General features: G+C 45.7%; 1 long non-coding RNA gene across 2 annotated transcripts in view; it reads right to left on the bottom strand.

Annotated features, from left to right (window-relative positions):
- Positions 1-1445: 1445 nt before the first annotated feature.
- LOC308575952 overlaps positions 1446-21051 on the bottom strand; it is an 85622-nt gene continuing 66016 nt past the window's right edge. For both annotated transcript variants that reach the window (XR_014002982.1, XR_014002983.1), the window contains one exon: positions 1446-1654. This is a non-coding gene — a long non-coding RNA (uncharacterized lncRNA). The remainder of the gene's footprint in view (positions 1655-21051) is intronic.

Raw genomic sequence — 21051 nt, 5'->3', positions numbered from 1 at the left:
CAGGTATGCCTCATGTAATTGGTAGGATTTGTCATACGTTGTTGCTATTTTCTCCAGTCCTGTTTCCACGTTTTTAACAGAACTGGGGTTAGTTTTTGAAATATGGCAACCCTAAAAGAAATGCCTTGGGCCCAAACTAAGGCCTTAATAACCGGCACTTTGAACTGTGCTGCAGAATGAACAGGGATCCAATGCAGATTGTAGAACAATAAACTACATAATCTACACAGGGAGTTCTGGAAATGCAGGAGACTGGGCCAGGGAAGCTTTTGCATGCAAAGCAGAGGCTGTGCCACTGAACTATGGCTCTTCCCTCCAAATAGTAACATTCTGTCCCGGTGAGACACAGAAAGATTATATACAGACACTGCACCAATTTCACAGAGTCTTTTTTTAAAGACTGACTCTGCTGCCATGGGATCCCGGATCCAAGCTCTTAGGATCCCAGACGCCATAGAATGAACAGCTAAAAACAACACACACGCCCCCCCCCCGCCCCCATCTGCTGAGCACTTTGTCAATATCATGCCAGGTTAACAGTAACTGAAGGAGTGGAATAGAGGCTGCTGAGGAGAATAAATTGAGCCAGGTAAACAGCACTGCGGTAGCGGCGGGGGCAGCAGCAGCAAAGGGGTTGCCATGGCGACGGAGCGAGTGAGCAGATTGATCGATATGCCTGCATCGCCTCATCTGGCTGCAAGCCACGTGCTGCTACGGAGGGAGCAGGAGGAGGGGGATTTATAGAGGGCGGAGGGGAGCCACAAGCAGCGGGGACGTGGCCTGAGATCCGATATGCCGCAGCGGCGGCAGCAGATCGATCGATACCGTGTTGGAGAGCAAGTAATTGCCTCCCCTCCCAACGTGCCCTGGCAAAGCTGAGAAAGAAACGTGTCCCTAACTCTCTGCCCAGAGGTACCCTGCTCCAGTCTATCAGCGAGGTTTGGTGTTCTGGTGGATTTGTTTACTTGGAAATCTCTCTCTCTCTCTTTCTTTTTCTGTTTCTCCCCCATCAGCCCCCAGCCCTTGGCAGACGCCGGAGTGGCTACCCTTGCCTTTCCTGGTATCACTGCTGCTGTTGTTGTCAGCCTTCTAGTCCTCTTTATGCAGGGCTGTCACTGCTCAATACAGTGGTACCTCGGGTTACATACGCTTCAGGCTGCATACGCCTCAGGTTACAGACTCCGCTAACCCAGAAATATTACCTTGGGTTAAGAACTTTGCTTCAGGATGAGAACAGAAATCGCGCAGCGGCAGCGGGAGGCCCCATTAGCTAAAGTGGTGCTTCAGGTTAAAAACAGTTTCAGGTTAAGTACAGACCTCTGGAACAAATTAAGTACTTAACCCGAGGTACCACTGTACTGACAAAACATCCCCACCCTGGGGAAGAAAAAACAAAGCAAGCTTACAAGATGGGGGGAAAGCGCTCTACCAGATATGACCATCGCAAACAGCCCTTCTCAATGAATTTCACCCTGAGGTGCAGAGAGATGTCACCATGAAGCCGAAGCAATATAGAAGACACACACACAATTTATTATTTTGTGTGTGTTTCACCATAAAGCATAGGGTGAATGGCTTCTGATGGATCGATGCTGAGGGTCTGATTTTGCCTTAACAGGCTCCTGCCAGGCCACCAGTGATGAGTGACTGGATGCTGAAATGAAAGAGAGAGGAGGGAGGGAGGAGAAGAGGAGCAGGTTGAGAGATTAGGTCACAAGCAGAGGAAGGCAACGCGCTCCAGGGATGGAGCCAGGCACTGCAGGGGACCATTTTGTAAATGGCAGCTGCCTGATATTGTTAAGGTTCTGCCTTCGTGCCAACAAGCTACTGCCTTTCCTCTCCTCCCTGATATATATCACAAACTGGGCTCTAACCGTATTGAAGCAAAGACCATACAGTACATAGTAAATCGGGAAGGGAGGATTTTATGGAGTTTCCTTTGAGGCTGTGCCTAGTTCCTGGTCACTAAAATCAATGAGACTAGGAGGGAACTATGTTTAGGACAGATACATCTTTTCTCCCCTCTTCATTTTCTGCACCTGTACAGTGGGTGTAAAATATGCACTAGCTATTAATGTCCATTCATTTTTAAAATGGTTCCCTCATCGCACTTCTGTGCAGCATTCGTACATGCACCTGACCGGCATGAGGCCAAGGGCTGATTGATGCACACAAGTCCGCCTTATCACTGGGTGACTGCAACATGCAGTTATTACTCAGGTGTGTGAATGAGCCAGATTTGGCACCATAGATAGAAATTCTGTATCTTTTCAGGGGAGTTAGTTCCTTTTCTTGCTGGCCAGTCATTATATAGACATGGAGAAAATTCAAGATGGGGCTGTGCATGTGTGAACCAGCTCCCCAGCTGTGACATGAATGAAAATGCCATCAGGCCTTCTAGGGTGAGAACCATCTCTCTCCACCCTCAAATGGCAGCGTTCTGTGTTCCAGTTAGTGCTGAGTACAGGACAGCCATCTGCAGAGATCGCAAGCACATTTTGAGACCAAGGTCACAATCACTGGGTCAGGAGGTGCTGAACCAGAAGTGTACGGCACAGCATTGCGATAGAATAAAATTGAAAAGAGGCATAATACAGTGGTACCTTGGGTTACAAACTTAATTCGTTCCGGAGGTCCGTCCTTAACCCGAAACTGTTCTTAACCTGAGGCGCGCTTTCGTTAATGGGGCCTCCCACTGCCGCCAGTGCGTGATTTCCGTTCTCATTCTGAGGCAAAGTTCTGAACCCAAGGTACTACTTCGGGGTTAGCGGAGTTTGTAACCCGAAGTGTTTGTAACGTGAAGCATTTGTAACATGAGGTAAAAATGTACTGCACAATGTTTGCAGGATGTTCCCTTATTTGGAGGACGCCATGCCTGTCCTATGAAATTTATGCTAGCAGGAACCAGTACAGGGATGACAGCTGTCTGTGGGTTGTGCCTCTCAGGCTGCATAGACACTATACCTTTAAAGCACATTAAAAGCACATTTTAGCCTCAAAGAATTCTGGGTGTTGTAGTTTGTTAAAGGTTGCTGAGAAGTGTAACTCTGTATGGGGTAAACCACAGTGACCAGAATTCTCTCTATCTCTCTCTCTCTCTCTCTCTGTGTGTGTGTGTGTGTGTGTGTGTGCTTGGAATGTGCTTTAAAAATATAGTGTGTAAACAGATTTAGGTGTGCTGAGTTAGCATGTCTTAATACCGCAAACGGCTCTGTCTGGAAGCAAAGCTTTCCTGGAGGAAGAATTAGGTCACTCCCACAACCAGAGTGAAATCTGGAACTTGAAAACTGGCTTGAGAACTATAAAACAGGTAAAATTTTATACTTTTAGTTAAACAATTGAAATTGGTCCAGTATAAGGCATCAGTTTATTTTGTACATCTGATTTGTCATAGCCAATATCACAGCATTGGAAGGTGTGAGACAGAATCTCTGCTAAGCTAGGAACAGTGCGAGTAGTCATCTTTTTCCAACAAAGAATTCTTCACTGTTTGTACAGTGTACATAGGATTTTGGGCAACCACTTGACCTAGGAGTGCCCTCATCCTGCAGGGCAGTACCACAGCTGGAGGAGAATAATTTGAATTATAGGCTGTGATGCAGCAAAGAGGCATTACTGTATGATTAATGGATGCTATTAATTCAGGAGAGACACAGTTTTTACCGAGCAGTAAAAACTCAGGACAAATATCAGACAGCAGTCACTGTCTAGTGAACAAGCGAGCTTTGATACAGGTGAATTTTTATACTGTACTCAGTTGACTTTCCCAGAATGAAGGAAGGTCACTTGGGACACAGCTGGACACTTCCAAAGTAAGCGAGCTAACAACTTTTACAGAATAAACGATAATAGCGCTTGCAGGCTGTTTGGCAATTAATAACACTCCAGCTTGCAAACCCATGCATTTAAAAGGAAGGAGCTGTCAGAGCAGTCACAAAGCAACATCAACCACCATGTGCATATGTAGAATTGGAGATCTCCAGGACTGGAATGGATCTGAATACATCTTGTCAAAGCCTGTGGACTGAGCCAGCATCCGTACCATAAGCAAGGCTGCAGAGGCAGGGCAGAAACAGCAGGGAGTATTCTGGGCAATGTCTTTCCAAAGAACCCTTCAGGCATGTGGTTTTTTCTTTCCTGTCTGAGTAGTTCAGCAGGGGAGGGGAGGGGAAAGGAGCACTGTGCACTGTGCATCTGTGCTATGGGACAGCTGCAGATTTCTATGCTCAGGTGAAGAATTCCAAGTAATAGGGGAAGATAGGAGTACTGGATGCCCAGCCCTGGATCTTAAAAAATGGTTTCCAAATGGGAATGTTGCAAAGAGGTTCCTGGCTGATAGATGCAGCTGCTTTGGATCTCTGGAGCAAGCAGAGATTTTTCTCCCTGCTCCTTCAGCCTTAAAGGGCTTTGAATAAACAGATACTACAAAATGCAATTTAAGTAGGGCTGCCATACATCCAGATTTTCATGAACATTACTGGCCCTAAGGAAGTCAGACTATCCTCCACCAGGGCCAGGGCCTTTTCAGTGATGGCTCCGATCTGGTGGAATGCTCTGTCCCATGAGACTTGGGCCCTACAGGATTTAACCTCCTTCCGCCAGGCCTGTAAGACAGAGCTATTCCGCCTGGCCTTTAATTTGAATCCAGCCTGATCTTTTATTTCCCTTCTCTTCCCTCCCCCTCCCCTTTTATGAAGATTACCCTCTCTCAGACACCACAGCTAATTCTCCCCTGGCCTCCTCGCTGGCCCAAGTAGGACTAATTCAGCCAGCTAGCCCTGGTGACTATCTAATGCTTATTGGATGAATTTCCCCCAAATTGATTTTTGTACTTTGAATTTTATTGTCATTCATGCTTTTATACTGTATTTTATGCTGCTTCTATGTTGTATTACAATTAAGTGTTTTAAATTTGTTGTTAGCCACCCTGAGCCGGGTTTTCTGAACTGGGAAGGGCGGGGTATAAATAAAAATTTATTATTATTTATTATTACTGGGATTTCAAAGGCAGAATTGATGTCCGGGGGGAATTTCCAAAAGGCAGTGCTGGATCTTAGGCAACTCAATTGAAAAATTGCATGTGGGGGGGGGAAGGTTGGCGTTTTGTAAAAAATAGCTCAACAACTTTCGGGGAATCCTGGTTTTTACTTTAAGAAATATGGCAACCCTAATTTAAGCCTCCAATGCTCTCCCCTCCCCCTCCAAAATAAACTTCCCAATCTGGTGCCCTTCATACTGAAAGAGACTGATGGAAGTTTTTGATGGGAAAAACAAGCCGTCTGAAGGCAATCCTGTATAGGGATTTAAAAAAAAAAAGTTTTCTGTTTTATTATGTTTTTATATATGTTGGAAGCTGCCCAGAGTGTCTGGGGCAATCCAGTAAGATGTGTGGGGTATAAATAGTAAATTATAAGTATGGTATGGGATGTTCCTATTTTCATCAGAGAAATGTTGGAGGGTATGCTTCATAAATCTAAAAGCACACTTCAAGAATCCTAGGCATGGTAGTTTGTTAAAGCTGCTGGAAACTGTGGCTCTCTGAGGAGTGAACTACAGTTTCCAATATTTTGGGGCAAAGGTAATGTGCTGTAAATGTGCAGTGTGTATGCAGCCTGAGACAGTGAAGCCAAAAGCACATCAGGGTTGGGAGAAGGTTTGTATAAAATGCTGTATTGATTCCCCCCCCCCCTTAACAAAGCTTAAAAAAGAGTGTTCAGAAAGGCCATCACTTTCTGATTCTGCCATCTGTATAATTCACTCCATATTTATAAGGGAACAGGCACTGTGTGGTTGCTCTGTTCCTTGCTCGATGTTTCTTTCAGCCATCTTGAAACATCTTTGCCTACTTACCACCAGCACAGAGCTGCAAACACCCTAAGCCTACTTCAAAAAGCAGCAAGGGACAGAAATCATCCAGGCTTAATGGTGCAATGCCCCAACAAAAGACCGTCCTTTGGGACAACAACAAGCACGTGGTATGCATCTTCTTCGCGACGCAGCAGAAGCAGCCTCAGGGGTGAAATAACCAGCTGCTGATGTCACTATTAGAAACACAGACAGCACTGATTTCAATACAACAGATGCACTCCCCACCTGGCACCTGGCTAGATATTAAACAACCCACATCGCACTCACTGCTGCAGCCTCAGCTACTACAGTAACCTCCAAGAAACACTGTTTGTATCTTGAGAGAGAGGTTTGCATCCTTCTCTTATTACAGCGATCTAAATTGGGGGGGTTCCCAAACTGGTTTGTGGACCACTGGTGGTCAGCAAGGTCCATTAAGGTAGCTGGTGGCCTGTCTGCAACAACACAAAATCATACAGCATCTGGCACAGCGCAGTGCAATTGCTACAAAGGCAGAGAATTCATTTAAGTGGCTGCTGAGACCCTTGGCAATTTTCAAGTGGTTTGTGGTGGGAGAGGGAGTTTGGGAGCCACTGATCTAAATTGTTCTGCCAATGGGGCTCTGCATCCCTTGATTGCCTTTTCTTAGAGCTCCCTACAAGAATGCAAGGGCAGCCCTGTTGAATCAAAGCAAAGGACAATCTAGATTGTAAGGCCCTTGGGAAACAGACTCCATTCTTTGTAAAGCCCAATATATATGGGTGGCGGTATATAATGAATAACGGGACGCGGGTGGCGCTGTGGGTAAAAGCCTCAGCGCCTAGGGCTTGCCGATCGAAAGGTCGGCGTTTCGAATCCCCGCGGCGGGGTGCGCTCCCGCTGCTCGGTCCCAGCGCCTGCCAACCTAGCAGTTCGAAAGCACCCCTGGGTGCAAGTAGATAAATAGGTACTGCTTACCAGCGGGAAGGTAAACAGCGTTCCGTGTGCTGCGCTGGCTCGCCAGATGCAGCTTTGTCACGCTGGCCACGTGACCCGGAAGTGTCTCCGGACAGCGCTGGCCCACGGCCGATAAAGTGAGATGGGCGCACAAACCCCAGAGTCTGTCAAGACTGGCCCGTTCGGGCAGGGGTACCTTTACCTTTACTTTTATATAATGAATAGTAATGTTCTGTGGCTTGTTGTTTGTTCCGATTCAGCAGTGAACAGCGGGTTTTGTGGTGGGACGATAAATCCAGCCTCTTGGACCCATGACTTCTTGTCATGGGACAAACAAATGTGTAGATGAGGCCACAGTTGTACAGAGTTTGATGAGGCTTCTTCCCCCCTTGTGCTGATAGGTGCTATGGAGAATTTAGAGCTTTTTTTCTGGCAGTTCAACCACACATCTAGGATTTCTGCAGCAATTGTGACTAGCTCCATAGGGAAATGTTCCGAGGGGACTGCACCATTTCCTGGGTCTCTGATTTCTTTTGGGCCTTATTCATGGATACAGCTGAAGAAAAGCTAAATAAATCTGAAAAGTAGCCACGTAGCATGTACACATGGAGAGAATCACTATTATTATTAAATGTCTCTCCTTAGCAGTAAAGGAGTTTCCACTCAAAGCAGAAGGATTACAGAGTCTGTGCTGCATCTTCCAACAATTGATAAGGCAGCTCTCTTCTCTCCTGTGCAGGAAGACCTGTAGGCCCTGGATGCTTGTGAAGCTTTCGCATTTTCCCACGGGAGAGGCATAGAATCACAGAATTATAGAGTTGGAAGGGACCAGGGGATCATCTAGCTGAACCCCCTGCAATGCAGGAATATGCAGCTGTCCCATGCGGGAAGCGAACTGTCAACCTTGGCACTATCAGCACCACACTCTGAACAACTGAGCTATCCATGCAAGTTCCCCTTTCACAAAAAAGCAGTAGGAAGTAGAAGGGTAAGTATTCTTGCAACATTCATTCTTCACCACTTCTCCAAGCAATTGAAACCATCAGAAAGGGGATTGCCAGGTCATTGACGGCTAGCCATGTTGACTCTGCTGTGCTTCCATTGTCAGAGGCATGGATATTCAGAAGTGTCCATTGCTGGAAGCATCCTGGGGGGGGGGGGGAGTGCTCTTCTGCTTGTCTCCTGCTTGCCAGTTTCCTACAGGAATCTGTTTGGCTTCCGTGAGAACAGGATGCTGGAACAAATGGGCTATCGGGTTAATAATAATAATAATAATAATAATAATAATAATAATAATAATTTATTATTTATACCCCGCCCATCTGGCTGGGTTTCCCCAGCCACTCTGGGCAGCTTCCAAAAGAATATTAAAATACTATGATACATCAAACATTAAAAGCTTCCCTAAACAGGGCTGCCTTCAGAGGCCTTCTAAAAGTCTGGTAGTTGTTGTTCTCTTTGACATCTGGTGGGAGGGCGTTCCACAGGGAGGGCGCCACTACCGAGAAGGCCCTCTGCCTGGTTCCCTGTAGCCTCACTTCTCGCAGTGAGGGAACCGCCAGAAGGCCCTTGGCGCTGGACCTCAGTGTCCGGGTAGAACGATGGAGCAGGCTTGTCTCATGTTCTTAAGGTCAGTGATGGAGAAAGGAGTATTGACAGGGAAGTCAAGGAGCGCAAGGACAGTGCCAGACAGAACCTTCCCCTCAGCTCCTACAGCACTAAGCAGAAAGTAGAGCAGGGAAGGGACCTCTAGGCAAGGCTACAAAAAGGTGTAGCACCACACTTGTTGATGTGGGCTGTGCCATCTGACCCAATTCCGCAACGCTCTGTTTAAACTAACAGCAATTACCAAGGGGAATTGTGCCTTGTGGCTGTCAGGCTACCTCTTGTGTTTTAATCTTTAATATAACCAAGCGCATGCTTTCGAACCTCGATGTAGAATGTCTCGACAGCCCCTGACTGCCTCTGCTTGGTCCCATGCTGTGCTTCTCAGATTGTCGATCCATAATGTTCAAAAATGTAGGTCTGGAAGTACTGGGCCCTGTTCCCGCTTTGGACTTGAAGGATGCACAAACAGGGAATGAAGGTCTCTAGGAAAGAAGTAATCAATGAAAAAAAAGAAAGCAGAGCACAGTTGCCAGGTTGAACTGGGGCCGGGAAAGGCAAGCAAGAGAAGGCCAGGATCAGTGCAGAAGAGTCACGTCCAATAGCACTGCAGCATGGATGGGTTTAAAGCCCTTCTGCCGTTTCCATAGAAACAGCATGTGTAAGAGCTGACTTTGAGAGGCTTCAGAAGGTGAAAAGCAAGGAGAGGCATACTCGCCTCATGGGGGCTTTGAATTACAGATAACTATGCCTTCCCCAGTTTAGACGTTCTCCCTGAACTGAAGCCAGGAGAGACCCCTGACAGGACATCCTACATTTCCCTCAACATGGAAGACGGTCCCAGGGAGAAATGGTTCTCATCTTTCGCCTCACATTGCGTGTCTTGGGTTTCCCATCTCATTAAATGGAGAAAGCACTAGAAGAACACAGCCTTCTGTGGATGAGGGGAGGAAGCGGAGTCTGTTGAAAACCGCTTTCAGACTGTGACAGTAGAAAGCATTTTCCCCCTTGCCTTCAGTATTTGTGCTTTCTGTATCCCTTCTTCCCAGGCTCTGCCTCATTTTGTTTTCTGGTAAATCATTTCCCCCACCTGCAGTCAGAAGTTCAATCAATCTTCTGCAGTATAATTTTATTATTTTGCAGACCTTGATGCTTGATCCAAAACCATGCTCCCTAATTGGAGAATGGCTGCATGCACACCACACATTTAAAGTGCATTGCTTCCTCCAAAGAATCGTGGAGCTATCGTTTAGGCCTTAGAGAATAATAATTCCTAGCACCCTTAACAAATCACAGGGCCTAGGATTCTTCAGGATGCTCTAAATCAGGGGTCAGCAACCTTTTTCAGCCATGGGCCGGTCCACCGTCCCTCAGACCATGTGGTGGGCCAGACTATATTTTGGAGGAGAAGAAAAAAAACCGAATTCCTATGCCCCACAAATAACCCAGAGATGCATTTTAAATAGAAGGACACATTCTACTCTTGTAAAAACATGCTGATTCCTGGACCATCCGTGGGCCGGATTGAGAAGGCGAATGGGCCACATCTGGCCCCTGGGCCTTAGGTTGCCTACCCCTGCTCTAAATATACACAGCCTCAGTGTGATGAAGCACTTAATGTGCCAGACAAGCCCTGGGGAGACCTCGGTTCAAATCTACATTCAGCCATGAAGCTTACCAGCTGAACTTAGGCCTGTTGTGGTCTCAGGCTCACTTTCCTCACATGGTTGTTGTATAGTATGTTGCCTTGAACCCTAACGGAAGGAAAACAGGATGTAAATAAGTTATCTCAGGTGTAATAATAAATAATCTCAGGTGTCATGGGCTCACTAGCAGGGCTTCCCCCCCCCCCAGCCAGAACTTGACAGCACCTCTCAGGTGGGCGCCATTGCTGTTCTAAGAGAATGACGTTCATGGTGAGTTCCAGGACCTCTTTTTATAGAAAAATAGCACTGCCTAGCTATGGTTTTTGAAGGTACTTCATGCATTTGGCAATGGTGAATCTAACCTTCATCTAGAGAGTATGCGCTCAACTGAAATGGTGCCAGAGACACACAACCATTCATAGCTACTTCATGAGTGTACCTATATGATTTCATACATTTGTTGCATTCACAGTTGCATGTTTCAGTGGACACCTGAACATCTAATATGTAAATCTATATCTATCTATAATCTATATCTATCTATCTATCTATCTATCTATCTATCATCTATCTATCTATCTATCTTTCGATCTATCTATCTATCTATATGAAAAAGTGATGTTTGAAGCAGCCCTCAGTGGTGGAGAAAGAGCACTCTGCCCATACTCAGAGGCAATTTTCTCCATCTAAGTCACAAATGCAGAGAAAGGATTAAAAAAGAGTTCCACATAACGCATGGAAGCAAAGGTCAGCAGCCTAATAGCATCTTTTGAAACTGGTTCCTGAAGTGATGGTTTGCAGTCTAGAGACATTCTCTTATCTGGAACGCTGCTCAACCCTTTCTCAGAAATTAGTAATTCATGAACATGCCCCAGGTCAGTGGGACTGTTGGAGCAGAGGAAGGTCTGAGATTGCTGACTGATTCCGCAGATTAAAGTTGTGTTTTATGCCTGTCCTCAACCTGCGATTTATATTTATAGACCCAAATCATTCCAATTCCAGGGCCTCTGATGAGCCCTGGTTTAGATTAAGCAGTGAAGCATCTTCTTCTGTTTTCCTAACTATAAACAGGGCTTGATGGAAGATAAGCCATTTTCTCCTGGTGTGAGTATAAAAAGAAGCTCCGTAAACCTGCATTATCTGTGTAAAATGAGGCTAGGTCTTTCTGAAAAAGCTGCTAGTGGAGGACTGAAATTGGCCTCTGTGGCCTCTTCTGGACATCTAGCCAAGCATCCTCTTCTCACAGTGGCCAGCTAGAAGCCTGAGGGAAGCCTGCAAAGAAGGACTTGAGGGCAAGAGTCCTTTCCCCTCCTGAGGTTTTTAGCAACCGGTATTCAGAAGCATTACTGCCTCCCACCAGGGGTGCCAATTTGAATGAAATATTAGCGGCAGCAGGTAAGCCCTGCATAATCAATCACATGACGCAGCACACACACATCATTTGAATGGCAATGGCCATCAACTGTGGGGGTCCAGGCCCCCTCAAATATTTTATTGGGAGGGCCAAATGGACCTTGGCCCCTCGGAGTTGGCTCCTGTGCCTCTGACTGTTAGCTATGGGGTGTATTAATATTAGAGCAGTCAAGTACAACATTTTCCTTTTGCCTCGAATGGACACATGGGAACGTGGCTCCAGACAGGGAGGACTTCCTGTCATACCTGCTCTGGAGATTCTTCCCCCTGCGTGGGATCAGATAGATGGGCCTGACCCTAGCTGACCAGATAAAAAAGCTGGCCATGCAAGTATCTCTCTCTTGGTCTCTTGACTCCCTTACTTTTGGACTCTCCTGGCTCTTAGCCAGCATAGGGTGGAGCCCACAAGCAGAGTGTGAGATGTAGCTCAGACTTCTTTTCACTGTAGCTACAAGATAAAGCCTGCCTTCAGATTACGACTGTGAACTGAGTGTGAATAAAACTTAATTCTTACTTTTAAAGAAGACCATGTGGCGTTGTTATTATTTTAAGAGGGAAATAAAGGGGAAACTTACGGTACCAGGAACAATCCAGACTGGATTGCTTCATAAAAGGATTCGAGCGAATCATCAGCTTGCTTCCAATAAGTTGCAAAGGGAATGTGCTCTGCTGTTTACTCACTCGCCTGAGTGAGGAAGGATAATATCAAAACAATACATCCTCTCCTACCTTCCTTGACGTTCCCACATTAGCTGCCCCTAGCACTTACCACTTTCTTAGCCCACATTTATATTGCACCAAGAGACCTTTGGAATGGTACTTTTCCATTTGCATGAAAATACATGCACATTAAAAAGTAAGAAGGAATGTAAGAGAAAGCTTGAGAAGGAAACATACAAGCCATGCAATTTTTATCTTCAGGAACGTGGAAATGCATTAGACATCTGAGCTCAGCAAATCAAGGAAGTTCCATCCATATTTCATCTTTATATTCTGAACTGAAACTGCAGCAGACAAAAAAAAGAGAGAGAGTCTGGAAAGATCGACAGTTAATTGGAAATGTTGCATCTGCTTATATGCAGAAGGCATAAATATTTATACCCTGAAGGCTGGTTTTGGGGTTTGCTCCTAAGTAGTAAAGAGAGAATTATATCTTGAAGAAAGAGTCCCCTTTCCCCCTTTCCCTCCCCACCCCTTTAGTAAATGTGAGTAGTTTTTTTTTATTCCCTTAAATGGAAGCACTCTGCTCTGTGTCTTCCTTTTATTTATTCATTCCCGCTGACTTCAGTACGGAACTGCATAGACTGTATAGGTACCACAAAGACCAAATGCATTGGCTTCTCATTATGGAGTGAGAATGGGGGGAACAAGCCTGAAAGGAGCAAGTCGCAAGCATTTGTGGGGGTGGGAATGGCTCAGAAATGCCTGCTGTTGTGCAAACTTTTTAAAAAGTCCATTTCCAGTCAGAATACAGGATGATCAGTGAAGATGTCAGTGGGCAATCTCAATGTTAAATGCAGCTTAGGAAAAACACTGGTAAACAAACAAGCAAAAATCCCCTGACATCTATGGCTGCTCCAAAAGGGCCTGTTTATCGAGCATTCATCCTGATTTGTTTGAAGAGAGATTAGACTACGGTGGCTACTTAATGTGCATTCATCCTGATTCGTTCGTGGGGAGATTTTCGACTACGGTGCATCAAAGCAAGTGTCACCCCACATTTTGCAGTGCATTTTCCCTTCACTTTCCATATGGAAAAAATAAATCTGATCTTATTGGGAAGAGGGGTTTGTTTCAAATCAGCTCTCCTTCTGCAACCTGAACTTGCTGGCTTGTAATTAAATTCCATCTTAAAAATAGGAACAATTGGTGGTGTTTGGCTTTGCAAAGATGCAAAGGAAGTTAGCTCAGTTGGTTGGAGCATGATGCTGATAATGCCCAGCTTGCAGGTTCAGCTTCATATTCCTCCATTGAAGGGGGTTGGACTTAAATGACCCTCAGGGTCCTTTCCAACTCTATGATTCTATAGGAAATTTCTTCAGCCTTTTGGGATATTTGATCACAGGTAAATATTTTTGAGAAAATAATAATGCGTGGTGAAATAGGCGAGAGTGTTCTTGGGTGTATTCTGCCTAGTTGCTTGATGTGTGGATACCACCCTGTCAGCTACGATTTCCATATCTTCAAACAGCCAGGAGAGAAATGCATATCTTCTGGGAGAACTTCCATAATCTATTAAAAACACACAGAGAAGAACAGCATGGCACCTGCCCCCTCGTTAAAAACAGTCAGTTCCCCAAATCCTGTTGGAACAAGAAGGTCTTCCTTCACCTGCCAGCAGAAGGACAACAAGGAAGGAGTCACTCCAACTTCTCTAGGGATGGGGTTCCAAAGTCTGAGAGCAGCCCTCAAAAAGGCCTTCTCCCGTGTCCCCACCAATTTTGACAGATTGTGATTGCTATTCTACATGAAATGTTTTCTCTCTTTACTAATGCCGTTGTTCTCTACCTTTGTACTTTTATACAGTGGTGCCCCGCAAGACGAATGCCTCGCAAGACGGTAAACCTGCTAGATGAAAGGGTTTTCCGTTTTTGAGCTGCTTCGCAGGACGATTTTCCCTATGGGCTTGCTTTGCAAGACGAAAACGTCTTGCAAGTGTTCCGATTTTTTTCTGCTCCCCCCCCTTTTTCTAAGCTGCTAAACCGCTAATAGCCTTTTAGCCACTAATCCGCTAATCCTTTAATAGCCGCTAAGCCTTTAATAGCCGCTAAACTGCTAATAGCGCTAATTCGCTAAGCCACTAATAGGGTTGCTTCGCAAGACGAAAAAACCGCTAGACGAAGAGACTCACGGAATGCATTAATTTCGTCTTGCGAGGCACCACTGTACATCAAAAATAATAAATATATAATTTAAGGAAGAAGAAGTAGAAAGGAGATGGGTTTCACTCCCTTTACCAGTATGTCCCTGTTTGTGGCTCCCACGGCCATGCGCTTTGTATGTGGACAGGGCAGGGCCACCCTGTTTCATCTTGTTTGGCTCCTGGCCCATTGCAAAGCCAGTGACTGGATAAGCCCACAAGTGAGCAAGGGGGAGACTGACAATCCCAGCAAAAGCCCTGCCAAGAGGCCCAAGTTGTGGCAGGTGCCCAGAGGCCACTGTGGACAGCTTGGCCACACACACACACACAAATCCCGATCTGGATCTGACTGACACACCTCTGAGGAGGTAGGATTGGCTTTTCGGAGGGGTAAGCAGTGGGAAATTACTTTCCAAGCATTCATAGTAATTTATGAAGGAAATTTCATTATGCTGTATAAGCAGTGCTGTGTGTTGGCTCTTCCCCACCCCCTCCTTCTGTTTTCTCCCCCTTTTCCCAATGCCCCAGGAATTGTGAACAAGATTTTATTTTTATTTTTGTCATAACAGATTTTCCTATGGGATTATTTCTTTGGCTCTCACTTTTCTTTCCGTTTCCACAGCAACTGCAGCTGGCTCATATGTGTAGTTGCCATGGCAACTCTGTAGTGTTGGAGATTTAGGAGGGTATGGTGTGTGTGTGTGTTTTAAAGGATGCAATGAAGTAAAAATTAGATTAGTATTCCATATGCTTCATGTGGAGCAAAACCTGTCTTGACTGTTGAAAACAACCAGACCCTTTCCCCCATTTCTCTCTTGCTTTTATCTCCCCAGCTAAAACCAGACAATGGCTTCCTACAAAGAGATGAGCACAGGCAGAGGAACTGGATGTTGGCATTTTACCAAGCCTGCCAACTGCAAAGCACTTTTCAAAGCGCATTGGGGGAAGGAGCCAACCTTTTTGAAATGACAGGCACATGTTAGTCTGCAAGGTACTGGCTTCCTTAAGTTCATGGCTCCCTCTCCGATGAATAGGTAGAGGTGATTAAGCTCTTTGGATATTTTAATGACAGCTGAAGTGGAGCACAGTCTGCTTTCTGCACCCCTCACCCCTGCTTTGCAGTTTCCCTGTGGTGGACGGATCTCTATAGGTCCGGATATCTCATCTAAATATGAGAGCAAGTATTTCTTAGCACACATGGATTTGTGCCATGTGTGCATTCAAGGTTGTGGACTCTCCTTCCTTGGAGGTTTTTAAGCAGAGGTTGGGTGGCCACCTCTCATGGATGCTTTAGCTGAGATTCCTGCATTGCAGGCGGCTGGACTAGACGACCGTTAGGGTCCCTTCCAACTCTACACTTCTATGATTCTAAGATCTTAGTACAAAAAGCATCACCCAAAGAACTGCTCAAACGTCACTTCCCGAGGGGAACTTGATGGCACAGCCAATGCAGCACTGCTGAACTCACCTCCTAGCAGCTGATGGGTGGTGACCTCAGCCCTGCCTTCTGCAGGGATCAATTTAGCCATCACGTTCTCCATGGGACATTGGCTGTGCAGCCAATCCAGCGACATCTCTACCTGCACCACACCTGACAGCACAAATGGGTATAGTTTTGGGGGGGAACTGCCACACAGACCAAATAGGATCTGTGGTGACCCAGATTTGGCCCAGACTGGAGGTTTCCCACCCCTGATTTAAGATAATGATTTGCCACTGGACTGGACTAGACACTCCCAGTCTGTGATGAAGAAGAGAAGAAGAAGAGTTTGGATTTGATATCCCGCCTTTCACTCCCTTTAAGGAGTCTCAAAGCGGCTAACAATCTCCTTTCCCTTCCTCCCCCACAACAAACACTCTGTGAGGTGAGTGGGGCTGAGAGACTTCAAAGAAGTGTGACTGGCCCAAGGTCACCCAGCAGCTGCATGTGGAGGAGCGGAGACGCGAACCCGGTTCCCCAGATTACGAGACTACCGCTCTTAACCACTACACCACGCTGGCTCTCTGATGGGCTGAATCTGGTATATCTCCCCAGCCTCCACCACATATGACTGCTGCCCTCCAGTGCCTGCAAATTCATCCACCAGTTGCTGCTTGGGGTGTGGCTCTTAATCCCCATCTCCTGCTCTTCATCCCACCTGTAACTGGGACAGGATTTCCCCATCGGAGAGGATGGGCAAAGCACTCCCTGCCCCCATGCCATGCTCCACTGCAAGGGCTTTATGTTGTGTCCTGTGGGTGCTTCACCTAGAATTATCATAGAACTGTAGCACTGGAAGGGACCCAGAGGGTCATTCAAGTCCAACCTCCTGCAATGCAGGAATCTCAGCATACGGTCTCCCATCCACTTTGAAACCATACCAGACCCTGCTTAGCTTTGCAAACGTGCTCACAGTTCTACTGCTACACCACCAGGGTGGCATCAAACAAAGTCACCCCAGATGGGATGCAAACCCACAATCCCTGTCTTAGGAGGCCAGTGCCTTATCCATTTTGTATAAATCTGGTGGGATAAGCAAATGGCGTTCAACTGGAAAGAGCAGTGCTGAGGACCAGCTGCCCATCTCATCTTATATGGGCCTCCTACCAGCCCATTCTGGCAGAGAGCTTCACTAGCAAACGGGGGGGGGGGGGTAAACTAAACCATGCCAAGAGGAGTATGTAAAGCATCTCTGTTGGCAGCAGCTGGCAGGGAAATGTGGGGCAACAGAGAAATCAAGTGATTGGCATAGAGAACATACTAAACTCAGCTTATTCTGGATTGGCGTGGCTTTGAATGATCCCTTCCAGAGAAGGGCCTGCATGGTGCACTGGGGGAAAACTGCATGAAAAGCTTTCCTTCTTCCTCAACTACTTTGCAAATTCTTTGTGCATTAATTCCCAGGTAGTGCACATCGATTCGCTGTCTGCAGTGCGCCTCCATTCTCTCTTCCTTGCATGTCAGATGCCAGCAAATTATTACTTCCGTCAGTAATGTGCCTCTTAACTCATGCGTCCTCCACTTCCCTGTATAGATTCCCATTGATCAATATCCTCTCATGAGCTCTCCTCCCAATTTTTCTCATAGCATTGGTTAGGGAACTTTTTTCAGACCAAGGGCAGCTGTCTATTTAAATTGACTTTTTTATTGGATTTTGAAAATTTTAAGAAATTAAACTTCAACACAAATTTCCCTTAACGTTTCGACTTCCCACCCTTACCTTCGTGATGTTTCTAGTCCAGGCAGAGGCAAACTCGGCCCTCAAGCTGTTTTGGGACTACAACCCCCATCATCCCTGACCACTGGTCCTGTCAGCTAGGGATCATGGGAGTTGTAGTCCCAAAACATCTGGAGGGCTGAGTTTGCCTATGCCTGTTCTAGCCCCACCCTTTTTCTGCTGCATTATATGGCATATTGTTTATCTAATACATATTTCCTCTGCTATCATCTCCCTTCTGCTGCCCGTATTTCGAATCCTGACCACGACTTCACTTGATTATACCACTTTCTGAAGTAATCCCACTATTCAGGGCCGGCTCCCCAAGGGCATTTTCCACCAGTGGGCAGGGCTAGAGGCAAAGTGGGTGGAGCAACAAATGTAAATCCCTCTGTCCTCCATCCACATAGGGTAGAAGCGTTGTCAAGAGTTTGACACATTCCAGACAGGCAAAAAGACCCGAGATATGAAGCAGGGTAGTACAAGCTATGGTCTGGGGAGAGGGTGTGTGTCCTGCAGTTAGTTCCAAGGGCCAGATAGGGAGGCCTGGACAGCCACATTTGACCCTGCAAGCCCTGAGGTTACCCACCCCTGGGTTGCCAGCTTTCTACTGCTCCGGCTCCTGTGCCTTTAACAGTAACGAGACATGCAATAATTTAGCAGGCAAACCTTTCCCTGTTGTGTTATCTCTCCACCAGAAAACGAATCCGCTTAATTTACTTAAAGCAGAGGAATAGCACCAGCAAAGCGAAGTTGGCAGCCCTGACAATATGAATCCTCCAAAAGAAGCTTGCCTCCGTGGTACTCATGCTCTCTCATGCTCAGACATGGCCACTTTTGATCCCTGCTGAGTTTGAGTCTATGAAGAGGAGACAACAAGCCTACAGGTCTACAGCTGCAAAGGTAGGCACCAAGGTAAGCGCAGGACTGCAGCCATTTCAGGCATCCATCTTGCAGCGAGCAACACAGGCCTTATCCTGGTCCTGCCCTCCTCCTATGTGAGAGGGATGAACGCTGTGGTTCTGGGCACAGCAGTTAAAGAGATAACAGCTGTAGCACGTTGCCCAGGAAGGCAGTTTACCTGGAGTTTTATCCCACTGATCATCATTGCATCTATAGTTCCCATTTTCACTGAATCTATAGCATCCAATTTATGTGGTTTTTTTTTAATATAATAATAAAAAATAGACTTGTAATGTTTTTAAAATCCCTATTTCTTTTCTCCATCCCTGTTTATGGATTGTGGAGGGTAAAGCAAATGGAAAGGAACGAGACAGTTGTTTTCTGCCAGTGTTTGACACCTTTATTAGCTAGGTTATGGCATGCTTCTCATAGACAGAAGATTTACACGATGGAATGCAGCCATTGTGCCTTCCCCGTCCATGCAGCAACCGACAAGTATATTTCTGTCTCCGCCGCGTCTGCTGCAGTGTCACTGGCTCCCCCCCTTTCTTCTCCTATGTACTGCCTGTATTTAAAAGTGCATTTGTGTGATATGTCTCTACAATAAACTGCAGTTTTTACAGTCTGACCTTTCCTATCAGATTGGGTCCAATAGATGAACCAAATGGAGAGAATTATTTGGATGCAGGCAGGCTGGTTTATTGAGGGGGGTGGTTTCAGCAGTGAGCTCTGGTTTTTATAGGTTTGCTCCTAGACCTGATCACCATTTATTTCAGCAAAGAACTTGGAGGACTAGACAGAGTATTCTTTGGGGAGGGAAACCAACCAACCAACAGCTGCTTTTCTTCTTCCCATACTTTATCCTCTTCAAAACTTTATATCCACTGTCAATCCACCTCTCTTTGGCCCATTTATGGTTTATTCCCATTTCCTTCTCTGAAAATACTGTAAGGTTGCATACACACTCACCCGTTTGTATGCGGAAAAGTATAGTTTTTCCTCAATCCAGAATTGTTCGTGTTCGTCTTCAACATGCTGCTTTCAATCTAGGTTGTTTCTAGATCCTGCCACCCACAAGAGTGGCTGTGGCTACTTGAAAACCCTCCTCTTGATTAGGATAGCTGCACCTTTTTCTCCCTGCACATGCCTTAGGTGAATAAAAAAGGAAGTGGCGATTGCGATCTTGGTATATGCCCAACCATAACATCATTTGACAGGTGTGGACACACTGCTGGATAGCGTGGAATCAAACTGTAAAGACATTTTAAGTTTGGAATGAAACTAGTTTCTCAATCAGAACTTTCCAAGGGCAGAAAATATGCCATAGATCTAGATTTTATGTGTGGACCATGTTGGAAAAAACAAGTACTCTGTTTTCATTTATTCCAGAATAAAATGTTGCATGTCCGCAGCCCAAGCCAATGTTTGTTAAACAACCAGATGAGCTCTCCTCCTTCTGTCAAAAAATCCTTTATATCTTGACATCTATGCTGTTGGCTCAGTCAGCCCCATCATCTTATAAAGTGATGGATTATATCTCTCACTGTTCTAATATAGCAGTAAATGAAAGATTCACACTCACACCATGCAACATCTCCTAATGTTCTCTGGGAAAATCTCATAGTTATGCCTGAAAAGGAGTGCTTAAGTTCTGTAGCTAGTAAACTACTGCTTTGGGGAAATCTGACAGACCCAATACCCATCAATGCTCCCAAAAATATGAGAAACAAGGATAAGTAAAAACAAGAGGAAGGTAGGCAGAAGCTACCCAAGAAAAAGCAATGGGAGCAATTCAGCTATTCAGTACACCAACTGATCAAAATAAGGAAAGGAATAATAACCTTAAAACCTCAACAAAATAAGAATTATTTGAGCAGAGGATGCCAGGTACAATGAAGCTGCACTCTCTCAAGTCAGGAGAGGTCTCCATCCCTGATTTATTGTTTCATTTGCACCCACCCTGCTAGCTCAAAATATACTTCTTGAGAGGATATTCTTATGGCATAGAGACATCAGCAAAGCCAAGGTATAAGTGGTGCAGATGGCAAAAGTCCTGTGTCACAAGACACTTCAACCTCACATCAGCTTTGTGAGATAAGCCGAGAAAGGATGAGTAACTCAAAGTCATACAATGACCTTCATGGCTGAGCAGAAATTTGAAGTCAGGTCTGCTTGTTCCAAATCAAGCATTCTCTCCCCTAAGCCAGACTGGCTGATGGTGTGTGTGTGTGTGTGTGTGTGTGTGTGTGTGTGTGTGCATTTGTTGTCTCTCCAAAATTGCTGTGTGCCCCATTAAGGAAAATACATGAGTATGCATACATCTTCCCCAATGAAACAGCTTTGGAGAGGTGTGATCTGTGCCAAAAGAGAATGGCATGGGGAAGAAAGCTAAACCCCCTATCCTTCCAGCTGTGTGCTCCATATTCAAGTTTCCTCTACAACAGCTTTTTAAGTCATTTAAGCCTGAGGTTCTCCAGCTGTGGCCCATAGACCATGTGTGGCCTGCAAGTTCCATTGAGGTGATCTGCAGAAAGGTTGAGGTTCAGTCATGTTTATCTGCACTCGGCCCTGCTAAGCCTAACAAAAATCATAACTGACTTCACATAACTTTGATTACAAAGGCAGGCATATCCGTCACGCTAGA

Source organism: Podarcis bocagei (genome assembly GCF_964188305.1).
Source record: "Podarcis bocagei genome assembly, chromosome: 1".
NCBI lineage: Eukaryota > Metazoa > Chordata > Lepidosauria > Squamata > Lacertidae > Podarcis > Podarcis bocagei.
The sequence above is the reverse complement of the archived record's forward strand: the minus strand, read 5'-3'. Positions and strand labels throughout refer to the sequence as shown.